This window comes from Rhynchophorus ferrugineus, unplaced genomic scaffold (genome assembly GCF_030347505.1).
Source record: "Rhynchophorus ferrugineus isolate W39M unplaced genomic scaffold, kcgeb_rfMv2 rfM11, whole genome shotgun sequence".
Taxonomy (NCBI): Eukaryota; Metazoa; Arthropoda; class Insecta; order Coleoptera; family Curculionidae; genus Rhynchophorus; species Rhynchophorus ferrugineus.
The window spans coordinates 7121541-7135884 of NW_027472590.1; the positions used below are offsets into that span (position 1 = coordinate 7121541).

Consider the following 14344-nt stretch of genomic DNA (forward strand, 5'->3'; position numbering starts at 1 on the left):
AAATTGACGAAGATTTTTTGAAATTGGTTATAAATAGTGATTTTTCGTTTATTCACTTTATGACATTTATTTTACTAATCACAATCTGGCCGATTTAGTTTCATAAAAAAGTGTACTTGGGTATTTTATGGTGAAGCAAAATATGCTAATAATGAACTCTTTTTTTAAGCATTACGTTAAAATAACATTAACAGATATTTTCTAGAAGGTTATTAATGATAATGTTGTTAATTAATTAATTAGATTCATTTGAACTTTTTATAATTATTTACGTCACTGGATCATCAATAAAATCGTTGAGGTTGTTATTAATAGTTGTCAATAGCAATTTCATTGTTTCTTATATTTACGGATACGGTATAAGCTTCATCCGTGTCATTAACCGTTGGAGAAAGGAAAAACTGCCAATTCGGCCCGATATCTCCACCCCCAGCATCGACCGTCTTCGCCCCCCGCCCCTTTCCCGTCAGATATCGCGTTTCAATATCGTCTTTGAAATCTCGTCGATCGAATAGCGTACCGGACCTAAAACAATAGCGAGAGGTGCTCGAGATCCATCATCGACGATGTCACTACCCTTTGTAAATGCTGGAGGTGCCCCTATGCGCCACGGTGACGAGCTGTGAGCTCTCTTTTGTTTTTCCTTCCGACGCCTATTGTGATCATTGAGGTATTCGGAGTGTGGGACGTGTGGTTGGAGATGTTTTGACGATACTATCCCGCATCGCGGATCGGTTTCTATTCTTTCACGGCCACCCATCATTTTTATTTCATTATTTCATTTTTTTTTGTAGAATAATTTTGTAATACAAATATAGGTTAGATAAATAGGTGGTTTAACGTTGTTTACTGAATAACATGGTACAAGGACAATGAATTTTAATTTTCTTCTGTGTACTAATAACATGTTAAATATCCTGTACAAGGCTTGGCAAATGAGCTAACACCATATTTACAAAGACTCCGAAACCAGGCTAATTAATGGCGGAATGATATCTGGACCGTCTTACCCCACCGTCCCCTAGATGGCATATTAAAATTAACGTCCATTGTGTGGCTTCTTTAAATATTTCATACCGAATGGACTGACCCTAATAAGAAAGGGGGCGTGCTTGATTATTCATCAAAGGATTATGATTGGCATCAGGGACGTTACGACAAGAAACCGACGCTAAATATACACTATTTTCTGTCATTGATATCGAACGAATTGTTGTAATTAAATTGTCTTAAAAATTAATATATATTGTCGTTAAAATTATGTTTATTACCTTTCGTTTAGCAGGAACATGTCGCATAATATATAGTAATTATAAATGTTGACATTGATATATCTAAAACAACGTTTTAATTAAGAAAATTGCGTTTAATCACTTAAATTATTAGATTTAATTAGCAAGTCCGAAGGTTTCTTAATTTAGCAATAAAATATACATACAAAACAACTTCTATAGGGTGTTTCACAAATCAATCAATGAGTAAGTTTATTCTAATCTGAGTTTTAACTCTTAACTAACTTCAAGTGTTCAACTTGTTCCAATACAATTAGTTCAAGTGCTTGTAATTTTTCTTGATCCTGGAGTTTTAGAAAAGTCTCCAAATTTGTAAGCAATTGTTGGAAATTCTAAGTAAACTAGAATACGTACCAAGTGTTCAAACCAAATTTATTAAAAATTCCATGAGGTAGGCGTGGCTGAATTCCTTGTATAATTTTGTGTGTTCTCTATTAGTCCTAGAATTATTTTTATATCCGTATTTTAAATGTTTTTCTCAATTGAATATTTAAATAGTCATTTTTGATTTTTTAATTGGTAAATATGTGGGATATTTATTTCTATTGCTAATATTTTACCTAGTTAATATAAGAAATTTATCGGTGAAAATGGCAGTTAAGAAATTGATTCAAATATAAATAAGTTCGTTGGATTTAATTTTTTCAGGGATTTTTTTTTCAGGTTATATTTGCTTTGTATATATTGTGTGAATATGTTTATATGTGATATGATGCGGTGAATATATTGAATAATAACCCCATTTTTAAATACTGTCAAATCCAAGACTTTCATAACGTTTTTAACTTACACATTTTGAAGGTGCTGCATCATTTATTCAGTTATGCGCTTCATCAAAATCACCGTAAATCTGCGCGCAGTCTGCCGTGCCGGAACGACAACCGAACTGGCGGCTTTTCCGGCTCAACTAACCCGGAAAACCGTTCGCGTTCATCACGAATATCCCCTTTTCGAAGTCATTTTCGCGGCTATTTGTCTGCCCCGGCCCCGCTCCAAACAAACAAATCGGGACAATTATTTATTTCCGCCACGATGCGTCCGATTACCCGGGAACCGAGACATCCAGAGCCACTCGTTTCGTGTAAATCTCTTGTAATTAAAAGGCCTCGCCTTCGGATCATCCTCGAGCCCTTTGCCTGCCCATCTTTCGACTTTCCTCGTCGTCGATCGCCCTCAACGGGAGCATCGGTTATTTTATGTCGGATAAAAATTGAAATATTGTCGAAAATTAAACTGCCGGTTTATTGTTTATTGATTTTAAGCGAAGAAAGGTCGGCGGGGAGGGGGAGGTTGGGGTTTTAAAGGGTGGAAGGGATGAGGGTGGAATTGGAAGTAAAATTCAATTACAAAGGGGAAGGTTTTGATCTTTGGAAAGATGCATCGGATAAAAGTTCCTTAAATACTCGTTTTATATATTTCATATATATTCTCGTATGTATATATTTCAAAGTTTCCTTTTTACCAACCAGTGGTTTATTTGGACTGGACTAGAGTTTAACGTTGACTCTGAACCAAGGTTATCTGCATTAAGCCTACCGACTGGCGAGTGATCAACTTAAAAATCATCCCAGAAAACATCCGCTCTTACCAGTCCGGTTACTGGCGTGACTGGGATCATTTTTCTTCACAAAACCCTCAATTACTTCATAAAACATCATTGCATCCACTAAAAACAACTGTATGGCGTGGTATTCATGCTGGTCCCTATCTTTTTTGAAAATAACCAAGATGTTACAGTTACTGTTACTGCTGAACAGTACCAAGACATGATTCGAAATTTTCTTGTGCCTGAAATGGAAGAGCAAGCACTAGAGGACATGTGGTTTCAGCAAGATTGAGCCACATCACACACAGATCGTTCAACAATTCAATTATTGGATGATGTTTTTCCACGAAGACTATTTTTGCGAAGTGGCGATTTAGCATGGCCAGCCAGATCTCCGGATTTAACAGCACCAGACTTTTTCTTATGGGGTTTATAAAACTATAAAACTAACAAAAAAATTAGTAAAATAAAAAGTTATATCACTACAAAGTGGTGATGTATATCTTGTGAAACAACAGTGACCAATCAGTTTACTACCAATCACACTTGCTTGGATCTATTGGATTATATTTCATTAGTATATATTTCATTTAATCTATAATTTATTGACTTTAATAGGGAATAAGTCATGTTTTGTAGTATATACAATTTAATAATAACGTTTATTATAAAATAAGTGTAGCTACTAAAAACTATAGTAGTATTTGTAATTACAGGTATCATATATAGGTAGAAATATATAATAAAATGAAATAATTGTAAGATACAAACAGATGGCAATAATATTCTATAATGTAGTAAAGCGAGTGGTGGTTTTTGTTTGATGTGACTGATAACATTAAGTGCGCTTGTGTTACATAGTGAAGATTAATTTATTTTAATAGTTTGTATCTACCTGTATAAGCCAGAGTATCTGGGGAAGGTGATCAAGTTATTCAGATTGCCTATATCAAGGTCCTTTAAATTGTATTAATGCCATATTTGTGTCTTAGTTGGGAGTATTTCTTGCATAATATCAGTAAATAATTGACTGTGATTGTTGAGCAGCAAAAAGTGTATATTGGGGAAGGCTCATTTTTTAAGATGAAACTGTGTGTCAGTCTACAGTGTCCTATCTTCAACCGGGAGACTATCGATAATCTATTTCTTGTGATATTCATTATTTTTTGACGTTGATAATTTATAATCTTTATTTCTCACAATTTATTTTCATACAGCAGATCCCATCTTAGCTGGTCCTATCTTTCTAACAGAAGGGTATGTTCGCTGTTATTGTGTTTTGTTTTCTACGAAAAAGTGGAAAATGAACATAATTTTGCGTGTCATCCTTGCGCAGGAGCCATGCTAATGAAGAGTTACTTGTCTATATCATTCCAACAGCAATACATTTTTATGGGCTGGTTTCCACTGTTCAAATAATGGTGTACCAGCATCAATTTTCTTTGGTTTTATTTAGTTTCTATTGACAAAGTAAAATAATAATGCTGACGAATGGTGATTCAAAATAACTAGTTGAATTGGTCAAACCATCGATTTTTATAAATTATACACTTGGAAGAACGGAAATATCATGAACAGGACTAAAATAAAATTCTCCTGGACCCCTTTTTGCTCAACTTCTTGAATTATATACATTTCAAATACATATTATTATTTTTCTTCTTGGGGCTATTAAAGATTAACACACCAAAATCTGTTTGAAGAGTGCATTGTTGAAATAGAAATCCATAGAGGCAGAGCTCTGATGTTTGAAATTGTTTGTAGAAGAAATAAGACATATAGAGCAACTTCTAAAAGTAGAAATAACGATAATTTGAGAGTCTTTTGAGATCTTTTTTATATTCTTTCAGTTCAGGAATGGTAATAATTGGATCGATAGTTTTATTACGTTGTCTCACATTATATATGCCTTAGAACAATGTTAATTTACAAACTAGTGTATTTCTATTGTTGTACTTAAGCAAGATAAGTATTTATAGTATCAGTATAAATAATATATATAAAAAATATTTTTAATTAACTAATATTAAATTAGTGACATAAAGTATTGAACTACGAGTAATTAAAATTAGTGATAAATCGAAATCGTTGTGAAAATAAAAAAAGAAACGATAACAAACACACTGGCTACCCATTTTAATTTATTACACACAATTATTTCTATATTAAACTTTCAGTATACGGGAGATATCCGGGAATATATTCATATTAAACAATCTAATGACAGTAAACCAAACAAAAAAAACCCTTTAACCAAATAGAAGCGGTCGGTTCAACACCTGATATCGTCGAGTGATAAACTTCGCCGCGGTCGGTCCCCAAACCATCAACAAAAATACGAGAAACAGTGGTAAAATCAGTTATTATCTCGCAATAATGTATACCGAAATCCGAATAGCAATAACCGACAGTAATTAGGTACGGTATCTAAGATGATAATAACGTTTACTATTGATCCAAGTATTAAAATATCACTTTCGGACGGGTAATTTCGATGGGAGACGTATAATCGGCAACAACTCATCAAACACCATTAGCAGCCGATAAATCTAAACCAATATCGAGTGAAATGTAATATTAGAATGAATATATTACGAGTCCTGGTGTAATATTGATCTCACAACAACAAAAAACGGGAAAGTAACGACACTAATAACGATAAATAAGGTAAATAATGCTTTTTAGAGAGGAAAATATGTCTCAACTCAATCAAAATTAGCAAAATATGAATGAATTTTATTTGAAGGTGTTGACAATATCTGTAAGAAATAAAAATAATTGAAGAAATCAACATATAATGACACTATATATTTAAATTTTTATAAAAAGCACAAGCACAAAGATGCCATAACAAATAGCAGAACCCTTACCTGTCTTCGGTTCTTCAATGACTTATTCCCTATTAAAGTCAATAAATTATAGACTAAATGAAATATAATCCAATAGATCCAAGCAAGTCTGATTGGTAGTAAACTGATTGGTCACTGTTGTTTGACAAGATATACATCACCACTTTGTAGTGATATAGCTTTTTATTTTACTAATTTTGTTGTTAGTTTTATAGTTTTATAAACCCCATAAGAAAAAGTCTCGTGCTGTTAAATCCGGAGATCCGGCTGGCCATGCCAAATCGCCACTTCGCGAAAATAGTCTTCGTGGAAAAACGTCATTCAATAATTGAATTGTTGAACGATCTGTGAGTGATGTGGCTCCATCTTGCTGAAACCATATGTCCTCTAGTCCTTGCTCTTCCATTTCAGGCACAAGAAAATTTCGAATCATGTCTTGGTACTGTTCAGCAGTAACAGTAACTGTAACATCTTGGTTATTTTCAAAAAGATAGGAACCAGCAGTTTTATGAAGTAATTTAGAATTTTGTGTTCCCCAAAACCGACTGTTCTGTTTATTAACGTGGCCACTGAGAAGAAAATGTTCTTCAACCGCTCATTATCAATTTAGACGAAAAATCTCCAATTTCACCATTCTTAGGATTACATTTCAAATCAGTTTTCAAAATTCGTATTAACCTGCGTGCAGAAATGTGTAACTGGGAACCACGTCTCCGAATTGATGTTTCTGGAGACTCTGTAACACTATCGCGCACCAGAGCCATATTTTCACCGTTACGAGACCTCCGTTGTCTTCCAGAACGAGGCTTGTCTGCTGTCATACCGTAGTGTCAAAAATTCACTGGACGATTAGGATATTTTTGATGCAATTTCTGCTGAGTGGCAATGATGGAACGATTATTTTCAATAAATATTGTCACTATTTCTTCTCGTTCTTGTGGCGTATATTTATCCACAATAAAATTTGGACGTTTACTCGACAATGGTTAAAGTCTGTTAGTTGCATTCTTTGTCACTGCTCCTGTCATATACAGTGAAACATTTTTAGAACCAATTTGTTAATGATGTTTCATAATAAATCAACAACGTATTGAACATATACACTAATTAAAATATTGTTTTCACTCATCTGGTTTATACCAGTGATTTTTGTACCACATTTTATCTCTATATGTATCTATGTTCTTCAGATATATTTATTACAAAAACAATTCGTATGGTTGTTATAATTTAAAATAAATTTTAAATGAATAAATATTTATTCATGATGGACCTTATTTATTTTGTTTTATTTTATTAGTTATTTTAAATTAAGAGTTGTAATTTGACGTATTTTTTTCTGTAGTATTGGGTTGTACTTTCAGATAAGTAAAACCATTGATGCTGAAACTTTTAAAGCTGCAGTCACGTGTGGGACAAGTGGTTCTGTCTGGCTATAATGAATTCATTATGTGAAGTGGAAACACGTAGTAATGGTAGGTCATAGGAAGCATTTCTGATAAAAAAATATAATATACGACTACACGAAAAGTATTTTAACGTTGAGTTTGCTTCTGTTATGTATTTTAACAAGTCCCAAAAACGACACGAATCTGAAGATAATTAAATCCATAATACGATATTAACTAACTAATTATTTCTGTTTTATATGAAATATATCGTTTCGCTTCTAAGTTTGCAAACTTTCTCCGTCATAATTAGCTCACAGCTAATAGGAATAAACCAAATATTTTATATGTGTAATTTTACCAAGACGATATATCGACGTTCCATATCCATCCATGCGGTGGCTGATCACGATTGATATGTTAGTTCGAGGTTTAACGTACTAAATAATGTTTCTACGGTTTCTCATGTATACGTCTGCGTCAGGATAATAGTCACGAATGATCGGCAAATTTAATATAAACATCTCCGCCGTGGGCGTGGCCCCTTCGACGTTTAACAATTTATCGACTGAATATAAGATAATTATTTTATTGCTTTTAAGAATCCTTGGTTTATGTTATTTGTTGGATATCGAATATTTATTGGTTTCTTTCGCTCTCCCTATTGATTGAGTATTGACAAAATTTTAGGAAAAACATTTTTTTTAGCGGAATATAAGTCTGTATAACACACATATTACTACGCTTTGATTAAAAAATTGTTACAGCACCTTATTTTTATTATAACTTAACTGTAGGGAAAAAAGGAAACTGTAAAAAGTGAATTTGTTTGTTGAAAAACTGTATCAAGATTGGATATTTGAATGTTGGATATCTATAACAGGAAGGAGTATATATGTATATTTTTTAAGGAAAAAACGATTTATATCGCTATATTTAAGACAAACTAAATATAGTGAAATAAATAGCTTTTTATTGAAGTCATTTAGTATATTCTGATAATTTTGCTAAATATTTCTAAAATCTTTACTAACAGTTCTTGTATTTACTCAAATTATTTTGTTAAATTTTATTCATCTATTGATAATTTTGCCTTTACTTATTTTTGTATCTTCATTTCTATTTTATATTATCGAAAATTAAAGGTTTAGCTTACTTACATAAATAAAATAGATGGAAAGCAATTTTAAAAAAGCTCTTGTGATTTTTGAGACTGTTATTCTATTCTTTTATTATTATATATTTTTATATATTTTTTTATATATATCACATATTTTCCTGAGCATTAGAGTTCTTAAGCAAGCTATTATAACCACCTAAGAAGGTCTTCGAAAAAAAATCTGAATTCGAAACCCAGTTAAAACGGTTAAAACTTTTTTCGTTTGCTGAAATTTTCGTCGAAATATAATATGTAGTACACGGTAACACTTTTCTGTTAAAATTTGTGTTTTGTGTAAAAGTTTGGTCAAGTCGATCCATCTAGTATATTTCAGATTTTGTGGACACAAATATACGGAAACAGTTTTTTTAATGAAAATTAAAGAATATGAAAAATTACAGGGTAAAACATCAGAGCAACGAAGGAAAGTCAAATGAAGGAGAAATTAACACATTCATATTAACGTATTTCAAGCTTATTTTGCTTTTGTCTAGGAATTTTTTAACGATATTTCTTTTCAAGATATTCATTCTTTGAAATTTGTTTGTTAAATTTTGTTCATTAAGTTTTGAAGATTTTCTTTGATATTTTTTAATTTGTTTGTTTTGAGACCATTTTTTCAAATACTGATGTTAATTGGAATCAAGCTTTACGAAGATAGAGACTTATAGAAGATATAAACAAACTAGTGATTGATTAAATGTTTCTTTTGAGTACAACTTTACCAGGATATAATACTTTTCTTGTTAATTCATTCTAATAGAAATCATTTAATTTTTTAACATTAGATAAAAATATTACACATTTTTCTTACCTCTGCTACGATCTAAGCAGTTTTTAAGTATATTTTTTATATTTATTTCTGTTATATTTTATTGAATGTCATATATATGTTACTTTAATAAAGTTTTTTTTCATTTTCTTTCAGACTAGTTTATATATTATAAACTAACTATTATTTTAAATTCAATTAAAAAATGTTAAGTTGTACTGCAATATATTTAGACTATCTCACCAAAATTTGAGGTTAATTGGAGAAAAACTTTAGGAGCTAGACACTTTGACGAACAAACTAGCGAGTGAAAATAAAACAAGTTCAACAGATAGAATAAGAATGTAGTAATTTTTTTGTTCACTTTAAAAGAAATAATTGAGCTTATTGATAGTAATGTAGATAAAAATGTTCTAAGGGCTTCAAAATATCATTAAACTTGTTTTATATTTCATTATCTCTGTTTCCATGTATATTATTATATCTCAAGGGCTATTAATATATTTTGTATATGTATTTCTGATAAATACTTTTCGTTCTTGCTACAATATTTTGTTAAAGTTTCGGGTTATTTTGAGAAGTACTTTTGGAACTAGATATTTTGGGAAGCAAACTAATGGCTGAATAAATGTTAAATAATAATATAGTATTCTTTTGTGGACTGTTTTTGATAATAGATAAGAATATTATAAATTTTGGCTATCAATGCTAGGATATTAAAGGTGTATATAAAGGGTTATAAAAAAGAGCAGTATATTAAAATTCTTTGAATTTTTCTTTGTATATTAAGAGAACCTTTGAAACCACTTAGAAAAAATAATGTAATTTTGAAACAGGAAACAGGAGAATGTTAAGATAAACCGATCGTTCTTCGTATTCTTACCAGAACATATTCACATATCCAGGTACAGGACGCTATTCCCATACGTCCTTAATCTCCCAGATACAGGCAGGCCACCACTTAAAAAAACGAACGATCATCCAGCGATAATTTTAAGTGGTCCTGACGTCTGGTTACTGTATTTCTGTTACGGTCGACAGTGGAGGCATCCACCCTCGACAGTGCCGCCGGGTACTCGGTTTCTTTGAACTGGCGCCCGTCTTCGTCGACATCACGACGTCCCCGGCGTCGGGGGTGAGGGGGGGGGGAGCACACTCGCCGTTTTAATTTCACTTAAAAATGTTTATTTGTCAGATTAAATCGACAAACGAAGGGTCCGCTCTTTGACTAATCGCGCGCGGTAGAACGAAGAAAGAGGGGTGGGGATTGGGGGGAGTGGGGAATACTTTTTCCCGGGTCCTTCCCGAAAAGGGAAAACTAATTGAAAACAATCGGTCGGCTAAGAAGACGCGCGTTCTCTCTTAGATCTCTCGACGGATACGCCTGCACGGTTTGTTATTTAGGATTTAGGCACAGTCGGGTGGAGATCGAGCTTCTTGGGTCGCGAATCGGCGCTCGTCTGACTGGAAAATTAAATAATTTGTAAATGTAGCCGGAGAGATGTCGGATGAAAGCCAATTCTCCTCGTCCCCAGTTTGTTTATCTGGAGCGAGAACTTTACAACAACAATCTGGGATATTAATTCACTTTGGTCGGCATCAGTCGCCGTTGCTTTGGTTATTTTTTTATATCTGTGTTATGTGCACATTTTTATATCCTAATATTGATTCTAATAACACATAAGCCTAAATATAGATACTGCAAAAAATAGCATATAAAAATAATACATGAAAGATGTTACGTTATTCTACAATATTTTAAAACTATTTTCCATAATTACAGATTAATTGGAGTAAAACTTTAGGAGCTAGAGACTATGAGAAATAAACTAGTAATTGATTAAAAGTTTTTCAGAATTACAATTTTACGAGAATGTACGACTCTTTTTGTTCATTCACTTAAATTAAGATTAAAATCATTGTGAGGATGCTTTTTTCTAGGGAGTTTTTAGCATCAGAATTTGTATAAAAATAAAAATTTTATGTAGCAATTCATACTTATATAAATTATAAATTATTCAAGCTTGTGTCCAATTATTTATATTGTCACTTGCCTGTTGTAATTTTTGGTGAGGCTTCTTCACTATTGTCTCCGACAGCTATAATCGCAGTATCATCAGTAAATATAGCCATCGTAATAATATCCGTTTGTGGTATATCACAAGTGTAGAGTACATAAAGCATTGGTCTCAGTACACTTCCTTGTGGTACACTAGATTTAGCTTCATTTCTTTTAGAGTAAGTTTCTTCTTGTTTAACTCTAAACATTCTGGTTGTAATGTACGATTTTAATGGCTCGGTATGTTGTTTCAGTAGCATTTCTGTAGTTTATGAACAAGGCCTTCATGCTAAAGCTTAGCGAAGGATTGTGCTACATCTAAGAATACAGCTGAGCATACTTTTTTATTTTGGTAGGCTTTTTCAATAACATCTGTTATTTTCTGGACCTGGTCAATTGTTGAATGCTTGTTAATAAACCCAAACTGATGAGTTGGTATTAGGTTTTTCCTCTCTATGATAAATTCATAAAATAAACAAAGCTTTTTTAAAAATAAATACAGTATATAAATAGACCATTTTTTGTCTCAATCTAGAGCTTTAACAGGGGTTATAAAATGATGAAATTTCTCATTTTAAAAGTTTCAAATCTCTAAACCGTTATTTCATTAAAATTTGAGGTATTGTTTATAAATAAACTACTGATATTTCGACATATCTTACATGTTTCTCTTTTATAAGTCTCAAAACTATAGTTCTTTCGGAAACCTTTGGTTTTTAATATCGATATTTTTTCTTATAACTAAAAGTCCGCTACACTTATTTACAAATATCGATACATCTTTGAAAGAAATATCGACATGTCGATATATCGTCCTTTTTTCGGCATCTTTAGTATAAAAGTTAGAGCTAAAGAGACCGAAAATGCAGCGCCAGATAATAAAGAGTTAATAGATCAGTCGGAATCCGCGACTAAGGTCTCCTGACGCCGAAACCAAAACATCTCCTCCATCCTCATTAATCCGTGATATTTATTAATATCAACCTGGGACCTAGCGCACGTGTATCGTCCCGTAACAGACGGCTCTTAAAGAACCGCAGAGAGTGTTACCAGAAGGAAACTAGACGCAGTTCTTTCTAGTCCCCGGTAAATATTTAGACTTATCATCGGCTCCTTAATTGTTACGCTGGCGCCGCTTCGGTTTACACGCTTGTTTGTCGTACCATTTAAATAAATCAAGACTGGCCGTGATTATGATTCTTCTTCTTTTATAAATTTCGGGCGGCGTGTATGGCAGCGCGCCTGTTTGTTTACGGTTTAGAGCTCTCTTGTTTGGAGTTGGATCAAGTGAGATTAAGAACTACCGCCTTTTATTAACCTTGCGAGGCGCTTGCATGTATTCTGATCATTCTTTCATTTTAAAAATACATTTATTATTTTGCAAGAAGTCGACTTTGTGCCAACAGTTACATTTTTGCCCATTTGTGTTGTAGCCATTTCCATTTGATTTTCGTCCAATAAAACTTGCATTTCTTGGTTTTCCAGTCCACCTTTTGTCATTGAAACTTTTTGATCGTTGAAACCAAGATCGATAATTGGCTGACCAATAATTGTTAAACAATATACATATAAGACCTTTAATCAGTATTTTATATCATTGGATCATTGATGCTGAAGCTCTTTAAGTAGGTTGTTCTATTTTAGAATGTCGAGGCAGAGTATCTAGCTGAGGTACCACGGTTCATCGAACAATAAAATACCGGGAGAACGGTATGTCTTACAACATTTGTGTATTTGTAAATCTCAAAACCCATCGATCATTTCTCTCAAAATTGTCTTGTGGAGTGGCTAAAACCGACTGTTTATTGAACTGAATATTGTGTCCAGTATTGGTTTAAAGTCCAACCAAAACTAACTAGACCGTTCTGCCAGTTTCTCCTATGTACAATATCTTGTAAGCACCTGCTGTTTCTAGCAGATAACAGAAGAATCAGACATTGGATGAGTTTTGTCTTTTCGTGATTCTAAAGGACAAATGTATCGTCTGCACATCTAGATCACGTAGGTTTTAGTGGGGTGTTACATAGTGCATTGTTTTCAAAACGTTCCATGAGATGATGGGAAAAGTACGGCAACTAAAAGAGACACCGGATATTTGTTCAACTTCTTGTAACTTGAATCTTTAAAAAAATGACTGTTTGATATTTTTCTCTATATCTCTATTATTTCTAGTTGTTGGGGGAACTTTGAAAAGGCAATTGTATACAACTATTAACCTATAAATTATTTGGAGCTTTATGGTGAAAAATCAAGTATTGAAAGCATTATTTAGTCGTTACCTTTGTCAATCTTTACTCATATACGTTTTACTTTACTCAGATATGTTACAGATTCTATCTCGAAAGAACGATGTGTCTTTGGATGATCTCCACGAATCGATCCATTTTTTAGTATCTTCATAAGAAGTGAAGCGCTTCTCAGACACATAGTCGTAGGAAGGTCTTGAGAATATGGCGAGATGGGCACAACTTCCTGTTTTAATGATTCTCAGTATGTTTTTATCGGTTTTGTAACATGTAGTCGAACGTTGTCATGCTAAGGCGTAACACTGTTGTGTTTTTGTTCGTATTCCGGTCGTTTTTCGCACAGTGATCGGTTCAAACACGCCAATTGAGTAATACCTTAAAATTTTTTGGCTGCTTAGAAGGGTGTCTAGAACACTATTAACATATTGAAATCGCTGGAGCATGGCTGCCAAAAATTCACCCAGCATTCGTCGACTTTTTCTTCAAGTATAAATGAAAAAGGAAAACTTCCCTCAAATACGTCCTAGCCTTTAACATGAAATTGGTTACAAATATATTTGAGACGATTTAATGAACGGTAACAACTTATGAACTTATGAACAAATAAACGATAATTTATCTAGAGTTGCCGAACAAAAGTTTCAAGACAAAATACGTTCACCAGCTGTAACTCTGCACTTTTTGTTTGAACGCAAGTTGTATAAATGTTTCTTGTTTCTTTAATTATCGCTACAATAAATAGGAAATAGAACGCTGTAATTAGATATGTTTAAATTAATACGAGGGAGGAGAAAGATCCTATAATTATTACCGACTCCAGGAGGGTGAGCACCACGAGTCGGACCTTTTAAAATTTAAATTATCTCAAAACCGGAGATGTATCAAGGGCCGCTCTACCGCCCCTTCCCCGTCGTCCCCCGGCATCCTCGATATGTATGATTTTCCAGTCGGGCCTTTAATAAACCTCATAAATTAATTATGATTTGTAATCGAATTGTGGTGCAACGGGAACAGAGACGGGAGCGACTCCGAT

The 14344-nt window shown here is 33.1% G+C and overlaps 1 protein-coding gene and 1 pseudogene across 2 annotated transcripts in view; one reads left to right on the forward strand and one right to left on the reverse strand.

Moving 5' to 3' along the window:
- dac (dachshund family transcription factor) overlaps positions 1–14344 on the forward strand; it is a 436877-nt gene that overhangs the window by 69738 nt on the left and 352795 nt on the right. The gene's annotated exons all lie outside the window — the stretch shown is intronic.
- LOC143205388 (uncharacterized) lies at positions 4130–4254 on the reverse strand (annotated as a pseudogene).